The sequence below is a fragment of the Cynocephalus volans genome, chromosome 14 (genome assembly GCF_027409185.1).
Source record: "Cynocephalus volans isolate mCynVol1 chromosome 14, mCynVol1.pri, whole genome shotgun sequence".
NCBI lineage: Eukaryota > Metazoa > Chordata > Mammalia > Dermoptera > Cynocephalidae > Cynocephalus > Cynocephalus volans.
The window spans coordinates 13,933,981-13,961,682 of record NC_084473.1 but is presented as its reverse complement, the minus strand read 5'-3'; positions in this window follow the sequence as shown (position 1 = coordinate 13,961,682).

Below are 27,702 nucleotides of genomic sequence, written 5' to 3'. Positions count from 1 at the left end.
CAGAGGTAAAGTGTCACTCTTAGCATATCATGTCAATGGTACATACTGTTAATATGACTTATTACTACCGATGCTAACCTTGATCATCACCCTGGGGTAGTTCTGGAGATAATAAATGATTTGAAATTATTCTAGATAGGAGATTTGTCTATTCTTCCCCACATATTTATTTACTCAATCACTTATTCTTCTCAGTATAGACTCGTAGATATTTATTTTCTACTTTGGGTGATGACATTTATAACATTTTAAATTTTATAATAATTTTATTGGGTAACCCTGAGGTGAATCTATACACACAACTTTGATTATTTTCTTAGTGATTCACAAAAGAAATCTTGGGTCTAGAGATAATACATTTTTTGAAGGCTTCTGATACAATTTGATATATTGCCTGTCGTAAATCTTGTAAGAATTTTCATTTTACCTTTAAAATATTGCCCCTTAACCAGTTCATAATGAGCAGAGAGAATACTTCCTGTATCTCCCAACAGACATATCTCAGAACTTTTCACATCTTAGGGACACTGCTTGTGGAATACTCTCTCATCTAATGCATTGCACATTTTGCTTTTATCATGAGCAAGACCCCTATCTAACTACACCTGTTTCAGGAACAGCATTTAAACCTCATCATTTGGAAATACACTTAATGAAAATTATTCCTTCTGGTTTGAATTTATCTATTGCTCTGCTTATTCACTTCCTTGGTAAAGATGTGTTAGAGACTGCGATAGGCAGTTTTATCAATTTTACACTTTTAATAGTGATTAATGAGAATGCTATTTGGATTGCATCCAATCGTCACAACAACACTCTATGAATGAATGTGATTGTTCATAGTTTGCAGGTGAGGAAATAGGTTCCATGGTTAAGTTGCTTGAGATCACATATTTAGTTCAGTATTAATATTAATGTTGTATTAATGCTTTATACCAACCATCATTTTTAATCATTCCACAATTCTGCAGAGTGTTATCCTCATTTTATAGACATCAAAACAGGAATTCAAAGATGTTGAGAAGCTTGCCTTAGGTAAACACAGCTAAAAAGTAGTAAGTTGTTTTCCCAGTTTGCAACATTTTTCTTTAAATACACGCTGCTTCATGTAGTGTGGGAAACAGTCACAGATAAATGTGGATTTACATATGTAATTTATGATTTTTATATTTGCTTGTTACACTGCACAATCCTGTTTGGAGGAAAAGATATAGCAGGAAGCAAAAAAGAGTACCATAAAAAAGTAAGTGGATATGCTAGAGTTTGACAGAAAGAGAAATTCTAAACTCTACGTCACCATGTCACTGGCATTACTTTAATTCTAAATACTTTTTTCTTAATTCTATGAAGCATGGGATTTAAGTCACAGCATGGATACAAGTTTAGAGATGCTGGTTTGTACTGCATTATCTGTGAGGTTAGACTCTTGCCCACTGGGCAGACCCATACCAAAACGTCTAGTAAGTTTTCTAGTTTTGTCACACGCTGATATGTAAACTCTTGACTCCTAGCTAAAGACAGTGGGGTTTTTGTTTGTTTTTGTTTTTAATAAAAATAATGCTGTGGATTCAGATGAACAATTTTTTAAATTTACATTTGCTGTTTCTATTTGGTCAAAATATTTAATCTCACTGAGTTATGCTTTCTTATTAAAAATGTCATGTAGTTAAAGATAGAATAAATACCTATCACTTTATTCAGCATAAATAAAACACACAGAAAACAAAAATAGAGAAATAAAAATAGATAAATTTGAAAGAAAATTTTCTAAACCTATAACACAAATTATGAGTAACACCTGCTCATTCTTGTAATGTTTCCTTCAACATGAGGAAGCTTGCTGAGAAACCAAAAACACATCCCTCCTGTAGAATATGGATAGTAGTCAAAAGTAAGTATCTGTGTCAGAAAAAGTTGGTCAGAAATTCTGTAACTAGAGCAAGTATTTCCAAAACTTGGCAAAAATTGCAAAGAAGAGCAGAATATGCCTAAAGGAATACAATGGCAGTGGTAGGAGAGCTGTGACCGGGAGAATGGCACCCACATTTCCCAGGGTCTTCTCCTGGCTGCAAGGCTGCCATATGTAAAGTGGGTTGAGGAAAGTGTATCAGTCAAGTTCACTCAGGAAAACAGAAACTACTCTTTTTATTCCAGGACTTATATTAACATTGAAGAAGCACTGTTGCCTTTGAACCTAGCTTTCATTTAAGGTGCTTCCGTGAACTTCCAATCCAGAAACTCTGATCAGTGTGTCCACAGCAATAAATTGATGCTGACCCAACTTTGCGTTCTTCCCTACCCCATCACATGCCTTTGGAGTCCATTCCCCAGTTTCCTACAAATGTGAGCTGGGGAAATTTTGCAATATTTTTGTATGTATGACAGCTTTTCTCAAACACTATTTTTATGCTCTTTGGAATATGCTAGGGATTGAGTCTAACTATGGGTTTTGGAATAATGAGAGCTGTGGAGTTGGGTCTTAGGAAGATTCAACTTGCCTGTGCAAGACAATTGCCTCTGGCAAGATTATTATTATGATCTTTGGTTTAGGCAAAATTAATTTCCTCAAATGGGAGGAAGGGGATTTTTCCCCCCTTGGGATTTGGGAATTTATAATCCAAATACCATTCATTCCTGATCTAAAACTAAGATATACGGGGAGGCTATAAATTCAATTTACTTAGTAATTCAGACACTTGTTTAGTAAAACTTGATTTCCTAGAATATTTGCCCTATAGCAATATAGCAGAGCAGTCATACAGAAACTCTATTTCCTATCCGTGCCTAGAGCTGAGATTTTAAAGAACTAAGCTTGTCTTTTTCTTCTCCAAGATCTTTAGCACATTCAGAAGCAGCCTGTCTACCCCACAAAACTTGTACAATTTACTTACACCATACTTTTCACTGCCAGAGCTACGTGGTATCCCCACGTAGCTCTGCCTACATTGTGTAGGCATTCACCTCCAGACAACATCAAGTAACAAACATCTTAAGAAATTTGTACCGATAATTTCTTTTGATTGGAAGTCTCTTAAATGATTCTTAAACTTTTTGAAGTCCTATAATAGAAAAAGTAAAGTCTTTCTCTCATAACAGAATTTTCAAGTACTTAACAAAGTATGAATATAAACTCATTCCTAAGTAGCAGAAATAATCACAAAGCTGTCTCCTGTTCCAACATCACCTCCCCATAAACAACATGTACATTTCATAGCAAGTAAGTGCCATTACTTAGTCAAACGACTACGTGTTTATTTTCAGTGCCATCACACTGAAAAAAAATATTCTCTATAAGGAAAGGAACTTACTCTGTTTTGTTTACTACTATGTTTTTTTTTTTTTTTAGGTTTATAGAATGAATGGATAACTCTATATTTTTTTCTCTAATGCAACAGAGCCAATTTTTTTTTTATGTTTCTCAAGCTCTTTCCTTGACATTAGGCAAGTTACTTCATATTTCTCATCTGTAAAATGGGAATTTTAAGACATGAACTTAAGAGGCAAAACCGATAGGAAGCACGGTGTGAACAAAAAGAAATGTAGCTGCTGCTCATTTCCTCTTCTCTCTTCATAATTGGATTGTTCAGTCCAAGACTTCAGGCCTAAAGCTGGATAATTGGGTTGTATTATACTCATTCCAATTTGGTCTAGTTTTCTACCGAGCCAGTTCTATACCTTCACTTATTTGTTGCCTGTTGCTTCCAGGTATTTCCAGTCTGCTATCTGCTCTAATTTAACCTCTTTAAAGTTTCAGGCATATATAAGTCAGCCGCTGGGAGAACCATAGACACATCTCTTTGCATTTTGCATTTATTAAGTATTTACTGAGTCAGAACTATTTTATTTTATTTTTTTTATTTTATTTATTTTTTTTTTTTGCCAAGGACTTTTATTTTTTTATTTTTTATTTTTTTTTTTCTTTTTTTTTTTTTTAATTTTATTTTGTCGATATACATTGTAGCTGATTAATGCTCCCCATCACCAAAACCTCCCTCCCTTCTCCCTCCCCCCCCTCCCCCCAACAATGTCCTTTCTGTTTGCTTGTTGTATCAACTTCAAGTAATTGTGGTTGTTATTTTAAAATGGATAAATATGTCTATATATTCCTCTGATAATAGGGTTCCATGGGTAAATGATTAGTAAGTGAAAGAGCTGGAATATAAACTTGCACACTTACTTTACTGCCTGTCCTCTTAACACCCTATGTATACTGCCCAATTTTATTTTTTTATTTCTTTGTCATGAATCCAAACAAAATAGCCTTATTGAAAATATTCCCAAGATTCCACTAGCTATGTATTGGGCCTTGGTACCTTCTGATAGTGTGTGAATATCTTCCTGAAATATATAATCATATATTTTGCATATAATTACACATATATGAGTGCATGCATATGTAAATACACCCATCTCTATTCCACAAAATATTTCTTTTTCTTTATTTATATATTTTTTAAGTTTTTTTATTTTAACTCCTCAATGTACATTGTAGTTGATTTTCCTGTCCAAATACCAGTTCCTCTTTCTCCCCTCCCTCTCTCCCCTCACACCCATTACATCATATTTGTTCTTGTCTAAACAAGTTCAACCAATTGTTGTGATTGTTGTGTTGGCTTCCTCCCGCACTCTTTGTTTGTATATTTATTTATTAATTTATTTTTAGTTCCCACAAATAAGTGAGAGCATGTGGTATTTCTCTTTCTGTGCCTGACTTGTTTCACTTAATAGATTTTCTCTAAGTCCATCCATGTTGTTGCAAATGGCAGTATTTCATTCTTTTTTTTATAGCAGAGTAGTTTTCCATTGTGTAGATGTACCAAAGTTTCCTTATCCCCTCATCTGATGATGGACATTTTGGCTGATTCCAACTCTTGGCTATTGTAAATAGTGCTGCAATAAACATGAGAATACAGTTATCCCTTTGATATGACTATTTCCATTCCTCTAGATATATTCCCAGCAGTGGAATAGCTGGGCCGTATGATAGATCTATCTGTAATTGTTTGAGGAACCTCCATACCATTTTCCATAAAGGCTGCACAATTCTGATGTCCGGCCAACAGTGTATGTAAGTCCCTTTTTCTCTGCAACCTGGTCAGCATTTATCATTCTCAGTCTTGGATATTAGCCATCCTAAATGGGGTGAGATGGTATCTCAAAGTGGTTTTGATTTGCATTTCCTGAATGCTGAGTGATGTTGAGCACTTTTTCATGTGTCTGTTGGCCATTCATATATCTTCCTTTGAGAAATGCCTATTCAGCTCCTTTGTCCATTTTTTAATTAGGTTATTTGTTTTTTTTGTTTTTTTTTTTTTTTTTGCTGTAAAGTTGTTTGAGTTTCTTGTATGTTCTGTATATTAATCCTTTGTCAGATGTATATTTTGCAAATATTTTCTCCCCCTCTGTTGGCTGCCTTTTCAGTCTGTTAATTGTTTCTTTTGCTGTGTAGAAGCTTTTGAGTTTGATATAATCCCATTTGTTTGTTTTTACTTTGAAGTAAAAGAAGCCAGTGCTTTTGGGGTCACATTCATGAAATATGCCCCACTCCTACTTCCTGGAGTGTTTCCCCTATGTTTTCTTCAAGGAGTTTTATTGTTTCAGAATGTATATTTAATTCTTTAATCCATTTTGAGTTGACTTGGGTATATGTGAGTGGTAGTTTCATTCTCCTGCATACGAATATTCAGTTTTCCCAACATCATTTGCAGAAGAGGCAGTCTCATCCCTAGCGTGTAGACTTGGTTCCTTTGTCAAAGATCAGTCGGCTGTAGGTGTATGAGTTGATTTCTGAGTTCTCTATTCTATTCCATTGATCGGTATGTCTATTTTTTTGCTGATGCCATGCTATTTTGCTTATTATAGTTTTGTAGTATAGTTTAAAGTCAGGTAGTGTTATGCCTCCAGCTTTATTTTTTTTTCGCTTAGGATTGCTTTGGCTATTCATGGTCTTTTGTTATTCAATATAAATGTCAGGATAGTTTTTTTTTATTATTTCTGAGAAAAATGTCATTGGGATTTTGATGGGGATTGCATTGAATCTGTAGATCACTTTGGGTAATATGGACATTTTCACAATGTTAATTCTTCTGATCCAAGGGTTTGGGGTATCTTTCCATCTTCTGGTGGCCTCTTTAATTTCTCTCAACAGTGTTTTGTAGTTTCTTCATAGAGATTTTTTAGAACCTTGGTTAATTTTATTCCTAAGTATTTTCTTTTTTTTGTTGCTATTCTAAATGGGCTAGCTTTCTTGATTTATTTTTCTGCACATTCACTGTTGGGGTAAAGAAATGCTACTGATTTCTTTGTGTTGATTTTGTATACTGCAACTTTGCTGAAATCATTTATCAACTCTAAGAGTTTTTTTGTAGAGTCTTTAAGCTGTTCAATATATAGGATCATAACATCTGCAAACAGGGACTGGTTGACTTTATCTTTTCCAATCTAGGTCTCCTTTATTTTCTTCTCTTCTCTGATTACTCTGGCTGATACTTCCAACACAATGTTGCATAGGAGTGGTGACAGTGGACATCCTTGTCTAGTTCCTGTTCTTTTAGTTCCTGAAGGCTATTCCCGGTTTGAGATAATGTTGGCAGTGGGCTTATTATGTATGGCTTTAATTGTATTGAGATACTTTCCATCTATACCTAACTTGTGGAGAGTCTGTATCATGAACAAATGTTGAATTTTGTCAAATGCTTTTTCAGTGTCTATAGAGATGATCATATGGTTTTTGTTCTTGCTTTTATTGATGTGGTGTATCACATTTATTGATTTGCATATGTTGAATCAACCCTGCATCCATGGGATGAATCCGACTTGATCATGACATATAACTTTGTGTATATGTTGCTGAATTCTGGTAGCTAGTATTTTATTGAGGATTTTTGTGTCTGTATTCATCAAGGATATTGGCCTGTAGTTTCTATTTTTGATGTATCTTTGTCTTATTTTGGTATCAGGGTGATCTTTACATCATAGAATGAGTTTGGGAGAATGGACTCTGTTCCAATTTTTTGGAACAGTTTGTAGAGAATTGGTATCATTTCTTCTTTGAAGGTTTGGTAGAATTCTGCAGTGAACCCTGGGCTTTTCTTTGTTGGAAGCCTTCTGATAAGAGCTTCAGTCTCTTTTATTGTTATTGGTCTGTTCAGATTTTCTATATCTTCTTGTCTCAGTTTTGGTAGTTTGTATTTGTCCAGAAACGTATCCATTTCCTCCAAATTTTCTAATTTGTTGGCATATAGTTTATAATAGTCTCTAATGATTCCTTGTATTTCTAAGTTATTAGTTGTAATATCATCTTTTTCATTCCTATTTTTTCTTATTTTGGTCTTCTCTCTTCTTAGTTAGCCTTGCTAAAGGTTTGTCAATTTTATTTGTCTTTTCAAAAGACCAGTTTTTTATTTCATTGATCTTTTGTATCATTTTTTAGGTTTCTATTTCTTTTAGTTTTGCTCTAATCTTAATTACTTCTTTCCTTCTGCTATTTGGGGTTTGTATTGTTTTTGTTCTTCTAATTCTTTAAGATGAAATGTTAGGTTGTTTATTTGCAATCTTCCCATTCTTCTGAAGCCAGCATTTAATCTGATATATTTCCCCCTTAGTACTGCTTTTGCAGTATCCACTGGTTTTGGTATCATGTGTCATTATTTTCATTAGTTTCAATATTTTTTTTCTTTTTGGTTTCCTGTTTAATTTCTTCTTGGGTCCATATGTCATTAAGTAGAATGTTGTTTAATTTCCCTATGTTTGCATAGTTTCCAGAGCTTCATTTGTTATTGATTTTTAATTTTAATCCATTGCAATCTACAAAAATATATGGAATAATTCTAACTTTTTTGAATTTGCTGAGACTTGCTTTGTTACCTAACATGTGGTCTATCCTGGAGAATGTTCCATGTACTCATGAGAAAAATGAATAGTGTGAATTTGTTGGATGGAATGTTCTGTAGATATCTGCCAAGTTCAATTGGTATAAAGTTTGTTCAGATCTTGTGTTTCCCTATTTATTTTATGCCTAGATGATCTATCCAATGTTGAGAGTGGGGTGTTCAGATCCGCCCTATTATGGTGTTAGTGTCTATGTCGTTCTTTAGATAGAATAGTGTTTGTTTTATAAATCTGGCTGCTCCAACATTCTGTGCATATATCTTTATGATTGTTATGTCTTCTTGATAGATAGATCCTTTTACCATTATATAGTGCCTTTCTTTATCTCTTTTTATGTTTTTTGGTTTAAAGTCCATTTTAACTGATATAGCAATAGCCACTCCGGCTTGTTTTTCATTTCTATTTGCATGGTATATCTTTTTCTATCCTTTAACTTTTAGTATATTTGTGCCTTTACAGGTGAGGTGAGTCTCTTGAAAGCAGCATATTGTTGGGTCCATCTTTTTAATCCAGTCAGTGAGTCTGTGTCTTTTGAGTGGGGATTTTAATTCTTTTACATTTAAAGTTATTATTGAAAGGATGATTTACTTGTAGCATTTTATCGATTTTTGTTTAGATGCCTTAAGATCTTTGTTCCTTTCTTTCTGATTTTCTGTTTGTCTTGTGTGTTTGTTGGCTTCTTGGGGTCAAATATAAACTATTTTTTTCTCTTTATTGTTAGCATTTTTGTTTTTCTGGTAGATTTTGTTTTTTCTTGAGAATTCATGGCAGTGATGGTTGTTTTCAGATATGAAACCCAGTATTTCCTTGAGAATTTCTTCTAAGGCTGTTTTTGCAGTAGTGAACTCCCACAATTTTTGTTTGCCTGAGAAATATACTATTCGTGTTTCATTTTAGAAGGATAGCCTTGATGGGTAAAGAATTCTTGGCTGGCAATTTTTGTCCTTTAGCATTTTGAAAATATCATCCCATTCTTTTCTAGCTTTTAGGGTTTCTGATACAAAGTCTCATGTTAGTCTGATTGGGGCTCCTTTATAGGTGACTCGCCACTTCTCTCTTACAGCCAAGATTCTCTCTTTGTCTTTGAGTTTTGCCAGTTTGACTCTAACATGTCTTGGAGAGGACCATTTTGGGCTGAATATGTTTGGGGATCTTTGGGCCTCCTGAATCTGAAGATCTGTGACTTTCCCTATACCTGGGAAGTTTTATGCTATCATTTTGTTGAATATGTTTTCAATGCCATTTCCTTTTTCCTCCCTTTCTGCAATACCCATGATTTGGAAATTTGAGCGCTTAAGGTTGTCTGTGATCTGTCTGGTTTTCTTCAATTTTTTAATTTCTTTTTTCTTTTTTCTGTTTCACATGTGTTTATTCAAACAGCCTGTCTTCAAGGTCAGAAATTCCCTCTTCTGCTTGTTCTAGCCTGCTGGTTGGACTCTCTGTTGTGTTTTTTATTTCATTGAATGAATCCTTCAGCTCCACAAGCTCTGCCAAATTCTTTTTCAGGGCATTGATTTCTTTGTACATTTCTTCTTTCTTGTCCTGCATATTTTTTTCTCTCATTTCGTTGTGTTGTCTAACTGAGTTTTCTTGTATCTCATTCAGTTTCCTTAGAATTGTTGCTCAAAATTCCTCATCAGCCATTTCAAGGACTTCCTGTTTTATAGGATCTAGAGTTTGAGCGTTATTATTTTCTTTTGGTGGTGATGCACTTTCTTGATTTTTCATATTTCTGGTATCTTTCCTTTGCTGTTTAGTCATTGTGGCAGGGGGTATCATGGTCCACTCGTTCCACCCTGATGTCTGACCTGGATCCTGAAGGGACTGCCAATTCTGGGCAGCAGGGACTGGCCTGGGCTTGGGGTCCCATGGCACCTTTCTCTTCTGGCAGGGTTGACTCAGGGCATGTGGTCCCAATGGGTCTCAGGTCTCTCTGAGCAGTGGGGACTGGCCTTGGCTGGGGGCCCTGTGGCTCCTGCCTATTCTGGTGTGGCTGACTTGGGGAGTGTGGGCCTGATGGCTCTCAGTCTTCTCTGTGCAGCAGGTACTGGCTTGGACTGGGGGGGTGGTCCCACAGTCCCTGCCTTTTCCAGCCAGGCTGACTCAGGGTGTGAGTACCTGGTGGCTCTCAGGCCTCTCTGGGCAGTGCGCACTGGCAGTGGTCCCATGGCCTACTGCCCATTTTTTATATTAAACTTGATTTTCCTCATTCCAATTTGGTATGAACACATTTTATATCATTTATCAGTATATAGAGATACATATAAAACTCTAGTTCTCTTCACGTATTATTACTTTTAGTGACAAAATTTTTTACTCTTTTCCCCAATTCTGACGTTGAATTTCTGTAGATGCTGTCTCCTGAAATCCCCATGCAGTCCACAAATTTAAATCATAGGCAAGAGACACATTTTTCAGTGAGTACCTGGTCCGGGCCACTTCTTGTCCTCACTGGTCACGGGAGAAGTCTCAAACATCATTCTCAGTTTGTCCCAGACCATCTTGGAATCATTCCAGGAAATTCTTTGGTTTTCTGTGGTCTGGTCTAATGCTCTTGTTCTCTGACATAGTCAGCTATTATAATATCTCTATTAAACCTTCTTTTATCAGTAATTAGACTCAAGGAGACATATCCCTACTAAACCAGATTCATAATTTATTTAACCTGGTGACAATTATTACTTACTAATGGGAAAATAACCACCATTCTCCAAAAACCCTCAAAATCTCTGTACAGCAAAGCTATACAGGATGCCAAACTAGGATTACAAAATTATTAGATGATTACAGAAGTAGATCAAGAAGAACCAAATAGATGAGATTAATGCCTAGTGACATGTCAGTAAAATAACCTGATGCTTCCAGGTCTATAACCGAAATCAACTACCATAGAAACCAAATACCACAAGTTAGAGCTGTTTCATTAGGACAGTGCTGATGCCTAACATTACTGCTTTTTATGTTCTATGCCGAAAGATATCTCTTTTGTGGATGTTAATTTTATAGTTTCTTAAAACAGATTAAAATATACATGCTAATAGAGTAAGTGATTTTCCAAAGATGGCATTGATTTCAAGAAGAGCAGCTAATATGAATTGCCTAACTCTAAAAACCGTTCTAGTTTCTCCTTCTAACTATCAAATGGACTAATTCAGATGCACAGATGACTGCAATTCTGGGCTCAGCTACCTGCTCAAGTCAATAATCTGATATTTAACTGTGGCAATTTCTTATAAATGAGCACAAAATCTAATGTCTCAAAACCAAAACAAAGAAACAAAAAACTTTAAAAAACTAAATAAAAATATTTACTCCCCCAGAAAGTTTTGAGGGAACATGTTTCTACTGAAAAGAAACTCATACACCCCAAATAAAGCCTGTTGTTTAAGAAATGTGCCGTCCATTCACAATGTGAGACCAGATAGTACTAGTCAGAACAGGGTCAGAGAGCAAATTAATTTTGCTGTCTTCAGGGCACAAAATCAAATAATACATAGAAACACAGGAAAAGCGCCACTCAATTGTTAATGTCAAATCGATTATTCTGACTATGAAAAATTTGGTGATAGTTAAAATTACACATATTCCAGGTCTTAGAGACAGGCAAATCTTATTTTATATTAGAATCAACATTTGAAAAAAATTAAAGTCCAAGTAAGTCAGGTATTGACTGTAGTCACTTATTTTTTTTACAAAAAGTATCCCGAAAAGCTTATAGTTGTGTTTCATAGAAAATGAAAAGGTCATATTTTGTGTTTTCAACTACAAACTATTTGCATGTAAACAAGCACATTTTAGAAAGATAAAAATGATGTGGTTAGACTACAGAACACTTATAAAAGTTTTCAATATGCTTTGCTTCCATTTACAAATTTGGTCCTCAGAGAAAGTACACTAGGTAAGTGCAGAAAATAAATTTATTTCTGTTATACAGAAAAAGAAGTTTTCTTTGTCATTCTGTATTGTGACTTTACCCTTCACCATGTACATCCCCAGCTTTATGGTTGGCTCATTTAGCTAATTATAATTCTGGATCCAAATTCCAGAGTCCTTTGTCAGGCTTTCTTTGGTGATTCCAGAAAATTTATTATATCTGTATTTATTATTTATTTATCTTTCATTATCATTTATGCACATTCAAGCTATTATTAATATGTCACACTGAAGTTTGTAACTATTTATTGTTACTACCCCTGCTCCAGAAAGTGATTAAGTTAGCTTATGAAAATACATTAAATATAAAAATGTTTAACACTTAAAAAATTGAAGTGGCAAATAAATAAGAAAGGGAGAATAATGAAAAAAAACTCACAAAAATCCAAAAAATATCTTACTATAATGACCTAATATATTTACTGAAGTTGAGTCACAAACCATGCTCAAACAGTCAGTGAAAAGGAATGTTAAAAAATAAAAGTCAATTACACAATTCACTATGTTCAAAATTACAGGAAAAGATGCTCAGGAAAAATAAAAATTTCTTTGTAGTAAGTTGACACCAAAATTTCTTCCGGCTCTCTGGTAACTTTTTTGGTTTTGTGTCTGTCTCCCACAAGACTAGATTGTGTGTTACCTGAGAGCTGGGGTAACTCGCATTCACCTGTCAGAGAGAGATTTGTGTCATTAATAGTTTCTTCCTCCATGGAACTGAGGTAACATACTCTGTAAAAAGCCCACAGCCAAATGTCAGCAAGACTGGTGATCTGCTCAGGCTCTTCCTCTCTCCCTCTTTAGTCCAAAATTCTCTTTATCTATATGAGTGCTGAAGGACTGGTGCTTTTACACCATTTTTCAAAACTCTGTGTTATAAGTGATGCTGTCCTGTAATTCTTGTATTCTCAGTCCTGTCTTTATTTCAAGGCTATGCTCAGCTCATAAAATGATTTGAATAAATGATCCTCTTTTTCTCTTTCTAAAGCACATTGCATACAAGAAGGAAAATTTGCTTTGTGAAGAATTATTTTACAGGTTAAAATCAATATTCAAGAATTTATATTGATTGCTTTTTATATATCTATAAAGGATGTCATTGTTACTTTAATGGGAATCACATTGAATCTGTAGATGGCTTTGGGAGGGGGGGGAGATAACAAAAGACCCTGAATAGCCAAAGCAGTCCTGAGCAAAAAAAGTAAAGCTGGAGGCATTACCCTTCCTGACTTCAAAGTATATTACAAATCTGTAGTAACAGAAACAGCATGGTACTAGTATACAAACAGACATGTGACAAATGTAAAAGAATAGAGAACTCAGAAATCAAGTCACATATTTACAACCAACTGATCTTTGACAAAGGCACCAAGAACATCCACTGGGAAAAAGACTGCCTCTTCAATAAATGGTGCTGGGAGAACTGGATATATCTATTTGTAGAAGAATGAAACTTGATCTGTACCTCTCACCATATACCAAAATCAAATGAAAATGGATTAGAGACCTAAATATAAAGCCTTAAACTTTAAAACTCCTAGAAGAAAGCATAAGGGAAATGCTCCAGGATTTAGGACTGGGCAATGACTTTATATAACACCCCAAAAGCACAGTCAACAAAAGAAAAAATAGACAAATGGGATTATGTCAAACTGAAAAACTTCTGCATGGCAAAGGAAACAATCAATACAGTGAAAAGAAATCCCACGGAATGGGACAAAATATCTGCAAAATATGCATCTGACAAGGGATTAATATCCAGAATATACAAAGAGCTCAGAAAACTTTACAGCAAATATACAAATAATTTAATTAAAAAATGGGCAGAGGAGCCAAATAGACATTTCCCAAAGGAAGACATACAAATGGTCAACAGGTATATGAAAAAATGCTCAACATCACTAATCATCAGGGAAATTCACATCAAAACCACTTTGAGATATCACTTCACCCCAATCAGACTGGCTACTATAAAAAAGACAGAGAATAACAAATGCTGGCGAGAATCTGGAGAGAGAAGATCCCTCCTACACTGTTGGTGGGACTGTAAATTAGTGCAGCTATTATGGAAAACAGTATGGAGGTTCCTCAAACAACTACAGATAGAACTGCCATCTGATCCAGAAATCCCATCCTGGGGATATATCCAAAGGATTGGAAAACATCAGGTCAAAGGGATACCTGTACTCTGATGTTTATTGTAGCTCTATTTACAATAGCCAAGATATGGAACCAACCTAAATGTCCATAAATGGATGACTGGGTAAGGAAATTGTGAGATAAACACACACACACACACACACACACACACACACACATGTATACACACACACACACACACACATACACACACACACAGTGAAATACTACTCAGCCATAAAAAAAGAATGAAATTCTACCATTCGCTGCAACATGGATGAGACTGGAGAAAATTATTCGAAGTAAAACAACCCAGGTACAGAAAGAGAAATACTTCATGTTCTCACTCATTAACTGGGAGGTGAATCCATAAATAAACAAATGAACAATAAAGAGAGACAGAGAGAAAGAAAGAAACAAACAACAATCACAGTGATACATTGAACTTTTAGAAACTAGATGTGGAAAAGGAGGTGAGAGGGAGAGAGAGGGAGACTGATGAGGAATTGGTCAATGGACACAAAGAATGATTGCGTATTGTAATGATGAATAAGCTAATTATCCTGATCTAACCACCACACATTCTACACAATTATTGAAAATCAACACTGTACCCCACATGCATGTATAATAAAAAAAAATCAAGAGTAAAATATATTACCTTTAAAAATAAAAATAAATTTATATTGATATAAATAAATAATATTTAATAAGTAATTAATAATTATCATTATTATTCAAGAAATAATTGAATAAATAAATTAACGGGAAAGAAAAAGTAGTTCTTCCTTTTAAAAGGAAAAAGGGGGATAGATCACCATTAGAACACTATACTAATCATTTTTCAAGCTAGATATGTAGATAGATTCTATAATTAGTAGGTGCAGTTTTGAGGAGTAACAGAATGTTCTCATAGTCTAAAATAATCCAAGATATTTATTAACTACAAAGGGAAAATAAAATAGTAACTCTACACTGGGGAAAACCAACATTCACTACTTTAGGTAGGTGATTAAGGTTAATATCACCAGTAGTAAGTTACGCTGACATCACGTACTTCCAGATATGACACATTGAAAAAGGACCGTTATTTCTTTGGTATTCTTGCAAAAATTGCATAAATCCAGTCTAATTGTGAGAAACAGCAAACAAGTCTACATTGTGGGATAGTTTCTTCAAGATCTGACTGGTATTCTTTAAAAATCCAAGGTCATAAAAAACAAGAAATAAATGAGAAAACCTCATAGATTAACAGTAAAAAGGCATCACAAATACAGGACACAAAAGTACATAAATGGAAAAACTAGCAAAATCTGAATGAAGTCTGTAGTTTGGTTAGTGTCATACCAGTGTTAAATGTCTTAATTTAGACAAGCATACCATGGTTATGCAAGATGTTAGCATTAGAGAATGTTGGGTGAAAGACAAAGATAATATTTGACAAAGATAATATACAGACAAAGATCTGTATTTTTTTTTTTGCAACTTTTGTATAACTTTAAAATAATTTCAAATAGAAACTTAAAAAGTAAAAAATTTGGTTTTCAGTAAAATTTCTTTTTGTAAAGTTTCTTCTTTAGTTCAGATTATTATACTTTGAAGTAATTTCAATCTTACAGAAAAGTTGCAAGAATAGCACAAAGAATACCCACATATCCTTTGTCCAGATTTATCACCTGCAAATTTGCCACATTTATATTCTCTTTATCTCTAGTGCTCTTTTATCTTTTCCTCTCTCCCTCTCTCTCATATATATATTATATTGTTTTGTTTGATCTATCATGCCTTATAGAACACTCTTACAAATCTCTCACTATGTTTATGTAATTGTATAATTAATTTTATCAAGTACACTCACATCTCCTTTGACAGAACTCAGTCTCGCAGCCACACTTGTTTGCAAAAGATCCTTCCAAATGTGATTTTCATCATCGTTTGCAAATTACCCAGTTAAACTTATGATAGTGAAGGAGAGAGAAAACAGGTACATGTGGGTAAATAGCCTTCTCTGCCATTCAGGTATAGTTTGATTAAGAAACCTTTCCCCTCTTATTTATTTTTGCTTTTCATATTTTACTTCCTTTCCCATGTTTGCAGTTGTCCCACCTTACACCTTATGCTCCCAATGCAGAAGCAAGTCACATAAAATGTTATTTTAGTGCTCCTGCCTTCAGCAAATTTGAGACTTTCAAAGATCTAATCAGCAAACCACAGGGAAGTTTGATTCAATTTCTAGTCACTCTGTGACCTTTAGCATAGCTATTATACTGTTAGAAGAACAAAATATATTGTGAGGACTGATACCTTTGATTTTGTTTTGTGCGGGGACCAGCTACCTAAAAGAAGCACAAATTTAAGACAACAATGTTTCCATCTTCTAGCACCTAAGATTAAGCAATTTAATGTTTTATTTTGTGTTTATTTAATGGTATCAGCTATCTATATTAATAAGTGAATACAAAATTATATTTGTCATGTACATATTCAAATATTTACTGCAATAAAAATATTCTAAATTTCTAATCATGTTGGTAAGTTATAAACACAATTTTTGAGTATATATTTTTACCTGTTAGCTTCAAATTAGTTAGCATGTTCCTGTAAATATCCTCCTTTAATAAACCAGTTCTTTCCATGTATTCGAGAATGAGTGTTTTCAACACAGATGCCAAGACAATTCACTAGAGAAAGAATATTCTTCATATTTTCAACAAATGGTCCTGAGACAACTGGATATCCACATGCAAAAGAATAATGCTGAAACACCTTCCTCATACTATACACAAAAGTTAACTCAAAATAGATAACACACTTAAATAAAGAGTTAGAAATATAACACTCACAAAAGAGAACATAGGATCGAATTTCTGTGACTTCAGGTTAGCCAAAGCCTTCTTAGGTATGATACCAAAAATGCAAATGAGTAAGGGAATCATAAATACATTGTATTTCATCTAAATTAAAGTCCTTTATGCTGTAAATAATACCATTGAGAAAAAACACAACCACAGAATGGGATGAAATATTTGCAAATCATATACCCTGTAAGGGACTTAGATCCAGAATACATAAAAAATTCTTACAACTCAATAATAACAAAAAATAACTTAATTTAAAATTGATCAAAGGAGCAGAATAGGTGTTTTTCCAAAAAAAAAGTATATAGTATACAAGTGGCCATTGAGCAAATGAACATATGCTCAGCATCATCCGTCAACAGAGAAATGCAAAGCAAAACCACATGAGATACCACTTCACTCACACTAAAATTGCTGTAGTAAAAATGTCAGAGAATAGCAAGTGTTGGTGATGATGTGAAGAAACTGGAGCCCTCATAAATTTTTGGTTGGAGTGTAAAATGGTGCAGCTGCTTTGGATAACAATCTGGCAGTTCCTCTAAAGATTAGACATAGACTTACCGTATGACAACATTTCCACTCCTAGGTATATATCCAAAAAAAAAAAAAAAGAAAAACCCTCTACACAAAAATTGTACACAATATCCATAACAGCATGATTCGTATTAATCAGAGTGAAAACTACCTAAATGTCTGTCAGTTGAGAAATGGGTAAATTCTATTTGGTATAGCCATAGAATGGAATATTATTTTGCAATAACAAATAAAGTACTGATTCAAGCTACAATTGAATGAAAGTTGAAAACATTATGCTAAGTAAGAGAAGCCACTCACAAAGAAAAATATTGCATGATTTCTTTTATATGAAATGTCCAGCACAAGCAAATATGTGGAGAAAGAAAGTAGATCAGTGCATACCTAGGGCTGGGTATGCAGTGGGGTAATGAGGAGTAACCTGCGGATGAGTATGGAGTGTTCTAGGAGTGCTGAAAATATTTTAAAACTGATTGTGACTGTGGCTGCACATTCAGTAAATATACTAAAAAAAAACCCCAAACATTTAATTGTACATTTTAAATAGGCGAATTTTATGGCACGTAAATTATATCTCAGATTTGTTGTGTCTAGATCAATCTATCTATTTGGTTATCTAGAGTGTATGCTGCAGGAAATGAAAGATGATTGGTTGAAAATAAATTGTTTCACTAGCAATGGTATTAATCGTGTCATACGCAATTTTTGGGCATCATATGGTTATCCATATTGTTTGACTCTTTCTCGACTTCTAAACTCTCAATTATTCTTATTCTCCAGCAAACGTCGCAAAATCATGGGGCATATCTAATTCTCATTTGTGGAGAAGAAAAGATCAGGTAAGAAGCCTGCCCTATAAAACATTTACGTTCAGGTGTCTCAGTATTGGATTATGGTTCAGAGTCTTAAAGAAAACACACAAACGTGAAATAGTCTGATAAGTCAACATCGAAGACGAGAAAAAAATACATTAAACTTGAGAAGATTTCCTAATTTCATATTTGGGGGATGGTATCTAAATGCATTCTACGTTTTACATAACAGGAGTTCTGCATAGCAGCTCATGGACCTAGGTGTGGAAGAGATGATGTCTAAAATTCAATATCAAATCACATAAAAATGGCTATTCAAAAGAAGTATAACACTTCGGAGTGTTAGGGGCAGGATAAAAGTTAAAATTTGGGGGAAGCAGTGGATCATAGCATAAAGTCTTTAATTTCAGAGTCAGCAGAATTGGGTTCAGCTGCTTGTTCTTTTGCTAGTTGGTTCTTTAAAAATTGCCCATATATTTCCTTAGCTGGGTCAATATTTTTCCTATAAAAACAGTCAATAAAAGCAAGTTACCTTTAACATTCTAGGATTGTGCTGATATAAACAGAACCTTCAGATATATCTGGGGGAAAAAAAAACAACTTGTTTTTGTACCTTTAGCTCTGTAAAATTCTGCTTCTCCATTACTGAAGGTACATTATTGATGTCCTGCAAGGACGTAGTACTTCTTGGGGATTAGGACAACACAAAACGCCTACCTGGTGTGACTGCTTCTTACTGAAATGCAGCTTGACATACTATGATGCAATTCGGCAGATGCTGGTAGAGTGTGTCTGTTTCCACTGTACTGGAACATGGGAATAAAAAAAACCCCAGCCCTAAGGAAACTCATATTCTAACATTTATAAACAGGCCCACATACAAATAACTCACAATACCAGTTAATAAATTCAAGTTAGAGGCAAGCCTCCAATGCAGGGCACACAGTGGAGGGGGATATACTTCATCTAGGGTGATTAGAGATGATTTCCAAGAATGGTTTGCTCGTGAGCTGGTGCTGGAAGGGTAAATGGAATACAACCTGGAGAAGGTGAGGAATATAAGCTATTCTGGTTAAAGGGGAGGCAGGTAGTGATGTCCAATGACACGTATCATGGTGGAATACCAAGGGCATTCCTAGTAAATAGTTGTATATGAAATGGTTTTATATGAAGTTGTTGTGTTTGATTTGCTGTGCTTCTCCCCCTCCAGTGCCCCACAGCAGCCATCCAGGTATTATAGATAGGAGGCTGACAGGGAGGGAGAGGGAGGTGGGTATTTTGTGCTCCTGTCTTCTTTCTTATTATGTCCAGAAAATAGGTCTATCATCTTTCCAAAAGCCTGGGAATCACGTGAGTACTCTGGCATCGGGCACTCAATTTAAGAGGACCATATGGTTAAGTTTCAGAGGGTCTTTGACAATCCCTTTCCTCCAGTTCTAAATGATCAAGCCAAATGAAAAATGCTTTCAACAATGACTGTAATAAGAACCACAAACAACAATGATAATGACTTACATTACTTACGTAGCCCTATGTGCCAGGTTCTATGTCCATTTACATGCATTGATTTATTTAAACTTTACCAAACTCTTACAGAAGCTAGCTATTAGTACCATTGCCATTTTATTCACAAAGAGACTAAAACATTTAGATAATGGATCCAGAGTTGCACATCTAAACCATACTCTGTTTTGGGCTTCCAGCCTGAGCACTCTGTCTGGCCCTAGGCCCTGAGCTCTGAGCCGTCATGCTACACTGCTCTAGAAAGCCAGAGTGTAGAGGAGCTATCATTGTTCACATAACCCTTTCAAGACTGGGTTTCAACCTACCACTGACCAGTGCTAATTAAAAACATAATTACTGCTTTCCTGAGTGATGAGTTGAGCTAAAGAATGAAGCACGTTAAGGGCAGAAAAAAAAAATAATACTTTCACATTTTTAACAGAATGTAAAAATGAAAATTTGAACAAGAGAGCAAATGTAATAGATGTGAAATTCCTAAATCAAGATACATTTCAGGAAATAATTCCACAGCTCTTGAATCTGAAAGACAGAGCAAGGATATTAAGAGAATCAGAGTGGAAAGAAAAAAGGATTTGGAATCATGCAAAAATGTCTTTGAAGGAGTATGTAGCCAGACTGTTTGCCTCGTCCTCTGCCCCCCAAAATGGGGGGCATGCCGGGTCAGCTACATGATTTTCAGGGCCTGGTAGAAAATGAAAGCACAGGGGTCTTGTTCAAGAAGCTATAATAATATTTTGTTTTATTTTGTATTCTCCTTTTTTCTTCAGTCTCCTTCAAGATGCATCATAGAGTTTTTTATTCATTATTTAATGTAACACTCCCCCATGCACAGGAATATCGCTGAGTGAGTGCAGGCGATCTCCGCATATGGGCTACAAGTGTGGACCCTGACCCTCCCTGCACCCATACCCAGGCCCCTGCTGGGGTTGGAGAACCTGTGTCAGGGAGGGGGGAAGGTAGAGGGAGATGCAGGACCTTATAGTAGTGTAGGCTGCACTCCATTGTTTCATTAGACTTCACTTACAAAGCACAAATTAAAAGACAAAGTTATCTAGCATTTCAAGATGGTAGCTACAGAGCATTAAACCCTATGCATGAGCCCCTTCTAAGCATGTGTAACTGCACTGGCTGCAGGTCCACGGGTGTGAGGCTGGAATAGGAGGTCTCCCTCCTTCAGGTCATATCTAGTCTGCACAAGTATGTTTGCTTACGGTGGAGAGAGAATCTACTTCCTTCATAGCAAGTCTCATGAGGAGGCTTCCTTGGGATGGCTCAGACCTTAAATATGTACCCTTTCTTGGGAGAAACAGAGAACTAGCACTGACCCATGACTAAGAATATTAAAACACACTGAGGGAGCAGGAGAGGGGGCTTTAGTGGGATGGACCATAGCACGAAGGGCAAAGGATGCATGTGCGTATCACGAGCACCATGAGCAGACCATATAGAAGAAAAGACTGATGTAGGATCATCCTGTCTCAGAAAGACAGAAGTACCTGGCATCCAGAAGGTGGGGGGATGCCCTAGGGGATGAAAATGAATTTCAAGCAGACTTCTGGGAAATGTAAGTGGGAACCTGCAGTAGAAATGTTTTGGGAATGGACATTTCAAAATTATATAAAGGACCTACAAGAGAAAGAGCTTCCAACACCTGACAGCACCAGCAAGCCCAAAGCCAGCACACACATGGATAGTGTATGAGGTGAAGTACAAACATCGACTCTGGAGTCAGGTTTTCTGGAATCAAATCTTGGCTCTGCCAATTAGTTCAAGTCCTTTCCCAAGGTGTACTTCATGGAAGTTAACAAACTACATAAGGATAAGCAGAGGTTGGCAGTCACATATATAAAGATAAAGACTGTGAAACTTAAAAAGGGTGAAAACATTCTGAAAACTACACAGTTAATAATATTTAAAATAATTATAACAATAGTTTACATTTGTTGAGAGTCTACTGCATGGCACATATTATGCAAACAATTTTTCCTGTTTTATAGCTTACAATTCTTATAAAATATTATTCCTGGACTTGTTTGCTATATTCTCATTTTTACAGATGGGAAAACTGAGAGGTGGGAGGTAAAGGTCACACAGCTAAGATGGCCTAGATTTAAACCAGAGTTTGTTTGGCTCAGAGCATTAACCCTAAAGCCCTTTTCCATTCTGCTGTTTGACTGTTAAATGGAAAGACTGGAACTAAATTATAATGCCATTACTTTTTCCATAGCATCCTTTTGCTTTATACAGCAATAGTAAGGCAAAGCTTGTGCTGCAGAAGAAAGCAAAAGAAGACATATGCTGTGCCTATATAAATGCAGTCACGTGTTACTTGACAACATTTTGAGTCTCCATGGACTACATATGCAATGGTGGTCCCATAAGATTATAATGGTTCTACCGTATAGCCCAGGTGTGTAGTAGGCAAACCATCTAGGTTTGTGTACGTACAAACAATGATGTTTGCAGGATAACAAAATTGCTTAGTGATATACTTCTCAGAACATGTTTCCATCAATAAGTGATGCAAGAGTACATACACACACACACATGTATATATACACACATATACATGTCTCTATGATCATACATATGATCACAAAATCATATATGTAATTTTTATTCTATTCAATATATTTAATTTTAGTGTTCAAACATTTTCAAAGAATTGAGATACAAATATTTGGTACTCGTATATCCATACTGGCATATACTGAAAAATTTGAAAAAGGCCCAAAAATCCTTGACAGGAACTTACAAAATATCTTTATTGGTACTTTTTCACAACTTCCCCCACACTGCCTGTTTTGCTTTTCATTCTAACAATGAGAAATGGGTTTTGAAGCTGGTAAAAGCAGACAGTTAATCAGTGCTCACCATCTTGTGACCTAAACATTAACTAGGATGATATCTTTATCTCTCTCTCTTGTAAAATGCTAAAAACATAAGCTGGCAGTGGGACTTTTGTATATTTCTAACTTGTTTTCACATACTACACCCATTATTTTTTGATGAAGTCAACTTTCTTTTCTAAGAGAATTTAACATTGTCTTAAAATTGTTATTGCTGGTTTGTGATCTGCAACAATTGATCATATTTTTATTTTTACTGGTTTACTCCAACTCAATACCTTCTTCCAAATATTTTTGTACCGTATAAAACATATAGATTAAAAGGAGCATGTTCTTTTATTAAACACATCTTTGTTAATCACTTTGCTACCGTTCTTGGGGAATAAGTCATAAAGTGTGAACAATGTGCTCTGTGGAATTTATACAGTCCTGAGTATATTAGTTTATCTGCCACCAGGAATTGTGCACATTGAAAGATGCAAATAAAAGGAATCTGACAAAAAGGATCCTTATTTTTCTTTTTTATAGGAGTTGATAGAATAGTTTAAATTATGTGGCAAATTGGCCTGTTTTTTCTCCCATCACAACATGTCTAGAGACTGGAAGTTTAATTCTTCAAGCATTTATATCTGTGATGTTAGAAGTTTTCTAAACTGGAAATGTGTAAAAAGTACATTTTGCTTTCAATAGAGTTAAGTCATTTATTATTTAAAATGCTAGGAAAGATTTAGCAAAAGCTTCTCTTGGAGAAACAGAACAAGAGAGTTAAAGAAACAGAAAAGTTGCATTTGAATATATTTTGTGTCTTTGAAGAAAACAAAACTTTTCTCTGCTGGCTGTGTGTAAGGAGACTAACACCTGGTTTGTGAGACAAAACAGCCTGACCCAGGAGTTCAAGTTCCTGCACCAGCACTTACTTTTAGTTCAAGCTTGGGGAACGTCTCTAACTATTGGGAGGTACTTTATCTGTATAATGAGAATAATGATTTTTCCATGTAATTTATAGGGCAGGTTTGAAGCTTGCATTTTTTAAGAGCGTGAAAACTACTGAAAATTAAAAACAAACAAACGAGCAAACAAAAACAAACAATAAAACGCTATAGGAAACTGTTCATGTTACTGAGTGGGAGAATCCCATTATTATTCCTTTACTGGTTTTATGATGCATTTAATCAAGAAGCAGAGGCATATTGTTTCTGTTCAGGCTGATGTTTTCACTGTCTGGAAAAAGCACCTGTAGTAACAGAAGCAAAACCTCAGTGAAGCAGAAGAGCCCATGATCTGCCCTAGTTAGAGTTGCGTCTTTGTGAAAAATCTCTTTACCACCCGAGTCCCACATTCCTCTGCTGGTAAAGAAAAGTCTTGCATTATACATTCTCTAAGGTCTCTCTCATCTCTGTTGAAGGGTCTTTGATCCATATTCATAAACAATAGTACCATCCCTTAAACCAGTCAGTATTTTGAAGTGGATAGTCATAATAATCTCCTGGACTAAATTTAATGGGAAGGAACAGTTGAGAATTGAAATGGCAACTAGTACTTGCAGATGTGGTACTGGTGCTTTATTCAGATTCTCTTATTCAATCAGATAATTCAAAGGCTGGTATTATGATCTCAACTTAGAGAAGATAAAACTGAGACTCAGTTGTTGAAGGGCCTTGATCAGGGTCATACAGATAGGAAGTGGTGCAGTGGATTAAAACCAAAGTCTCTTTGGTTGACAGTTTAGCATTTTTCCCTTCATCTTGTCCCTTCTAGATGCTCCTTTGCTAACTTCTCTTATAAATTCCCTTTCCTTGGGGAATTTACCACAGCTTGTGTGAGGAAAATAGAGTAGTTTAGTCAGGCCCCCCTCACCTCAGGTCGGGTTGGGGGTGGTGCAGTACCTTCTTTGTAAACAAGTTGTGTGAAGGTGGAGTTAGTGGGCATGTGCACCCATGTATCTTTTTAGTTTGTTGCTATTCTTGTGTGTTCTTCAGTGTGTGTGGAGCAGCACCTGGCAGAGCTCATGTCTAAAAATAGAGCATGTTTACTTTTCTGGCAGCTGCTCAGTTTCTCTTTGGACTGCCTAGCTCTTAGATGTGTGTGCGCTGAATAAAAACTATTCTTTCTTCAACCAAGGCTCCCAGGACATTTTCCTGTTAACTAGCTCATAGACCTGCATTTGAAGGGTTTGTGAATGCACTCGAGGGGTCTGTGAGCTCCAGACCCTAGCCCTAGCTCTACAGCTTGCAAATAATAATTTGATTTTTCCAATTATATACTCCATACAAACATTGTTTCTAATTAACTAATAATTTTTCAAGGCAGATGTTATATCCCATTTTCTCCAGTTTCACTGAAGTATAATTGACTAATAAAAATTATATATATTTGAGGTGTACATTGACATCTTCATATACTGTATGTATACATTATAATAAGATTACAACAATCAAGCTAATTACCATATGTATAACCTCACATGTTTGCTTTTTTTGCATGGCAAGAATACTTAAGACCAATCTTTTAGCAAACTTGAAGTATTCAATAGATTATCTTTAATTATAGTCACCATATTGTATATTTTGTTTCCAGAACTTATTTATCTTTTAATGTTTGTATCTTTTGACCAAAAATCTCTTTATTTCCCCCACCACCTGGACCCTAGTAATGAACCTCCTACTTTTTATTCTCTGTTTCCATGAGTTTGACGTATTTAGATTCCAGTGTAAGAGAAAGCATGCAATATTTGTCTTTCTGTGTCTGGCTTATTCTCCTCAGCATAAGGTCCTCCAGAATCATCCATGTTGTCACCAATGGCAGGGCTTTCCTCTTTCTAATGTTGAGTAATATTCCACTGTATTTGTGATAGGTCTTCAAAAAGTTTATGGAAAGATTCATGATAACTTTTAATTCCATTCCATGAACTTTTTGAGGAACCCTCACATATGCCACATTTTCTTTATCCATTCATTTATTGATGGGCCAAGATATTTTTTTCCATATCCTGGCCAATCTCACAATGAAGCCTCAATGAACTTGAGAGTACAGATATCTCTTCAACATACTGAGTTTAGTTCCTCTGGATATATACACAAAAGTGTGATTGCTGAATCATATGGTAGTTGTATTTTTAATTTTTTTGAGGAAACTCCATAACGTTTCCAGTAATGTGCGTACTAATACACATTATCACCAACAATGTATGCGTTCCCTTTTTGCCTTATCCTCCCTGACACTTGGTATCTTTTGACTTATTTTCATAACAGCCATCCTAACAGGTGTGATGCTACATATTGTTGAGGTTTTGATTGGCAATTCCCTGATGATTAGTGATGTTGATCACATTTTCATTACCTATTAGTCATTTGTATGTCTTTTTAAGAAAGAGGCCAGTTCAGGCTCTGTGCCCAGTTTTTAATGGGGTTGCTTCTTTTATTGCTATTGAGTTCTATGAGTCCTTTAAATATTTTGGATATTAACCCTTTATCAGGTATCTGGTTTGCAAATATTTTCTCCCATTCCAAAGGTTGTGCCTTCACTCTGTTGATTGCTTTCCTTGCTGTGCAGAAGTTCTTTAGTTTGATGTAGTTCCACATGTTTATGTTTGCTTTTGTTGCTTGTGCCTTTGGTATTATATTCAAGAAATAGTTGCCAGGATCAATGCATGGAGCTCTTACCCTAAGTTTTCTTCTAGGAGTGTTATGATTTCAGGTCTTGTGTTTAAGTCATTAATCCGTTTTGAGTTGATTTTGGTATATGGTGTAATATAAGGATCCAATTAAATTTCTTATTATGTGAATATCCAGATTTCCATCATCATTTACTAAAGAGACATGTTTCCCTGTTGTGTTCTTGGTGCCCTTGTTGAAAATTTGTTGGCCATATATGCTTGAGTTTATTTCTGAGTTTTCTGTTCTGTTCCATTAGTCTATATGTCTACTTTTATGATGGTACCATAGTCCTGAGATTATTGTATACTTGTAATATAATTTTTTAAAAAATTAATGATTTTTTTACATTCCATGATGTTGTTGCAGAGCAGTTGGGGGGGAGGGGGAGAGAGGGAAGGGGAAGGAAATGGGACAGAAGAAGGAGGAAGGAGAAGGGGTGGGATTGAGGCCTGTGGCTACCCCCTCATTCCCACAGGGGAGAATAGTGGGCTTCCAATGAAGGCTTGGTCATTGCCGAGTTGGGTGCAGAAGTCAGGGTGGTGTGACAGAAGCCCTCGCCCCCCCCCACCCTGTCTGGGGAACCCTGGGCCCATCTTGCTGCAGCTCAGTGGTCCCCACTGGGCTGGTTGCGGGTGTCAGGGGAGCATGGCTGAGGATCTCGGCCCCGCTTTACCCCAGCTCAGGAGAGCCTGGGGTGCCTCCTGCCACGTCTCTGTGGTAATCACTGGGGTGGTTGTGCATGTCGTGGGGATGTGGCCCTTTTTGGCTCGGTAGCCTAGGGGACTTCTGGTCCTTCTTGTTTGGTGAAATGAGACCTTTACTAGTTAATATCAAACTTTGTCTCTGATTGTGAGTACTTTGTTTTTCTTTCAGTTCTGTGTTGGATTATTTTCTGTTCTCACCACTTAAACTCTGCATTGGAACTAATTTGCTGCCCTTTGCTTACTTCTAAAATGGGGGAACTTCCTGTGGGGACAGGTACTTGCACCCTGTGGCTGAGCTAGATTGCTGCTTTGCTGCTGATTCCCTAGGGTAGGCGTTTTGTGAAGCCCAGGTTTTAATGGTTGACTTTATCAGTACTTCTGGGTCTAGTGAGATCTGCTGCACCTGGGTTGTATAGAAACACTGGTCTGGGTCTGAGTCTTTTCATCAAACTGCACCCCATGCAATTCTATGTTCCTGACCAGTCTCCTCTGAGTGGTCCCTATGCTGACTGGGGGTCAGGTCAGCTGTCTTTGCTGTGCCCCAGTGTTCCCCTGGTGGGCCCATCTCTCTCACTGCCCATGCTCCAAACACTTCCCATGTGATGCGCCATGCTACAGTCCCTTGCAACAACTCACTGGCCTCTGAGCAACCTCTTTTTTTTCACTTGTAGCTCCTTGCTCCTATGTGAATCCACAGGAACCCTATTAGTGGTCTTGCTGGCCTGAGGGCCACCAAGGCCCTCTTCTCCCTTGCTGAATCCAAGCAACTTCATCCAATGGGCACAGCTGTAGCTTTTGCCAGTTCT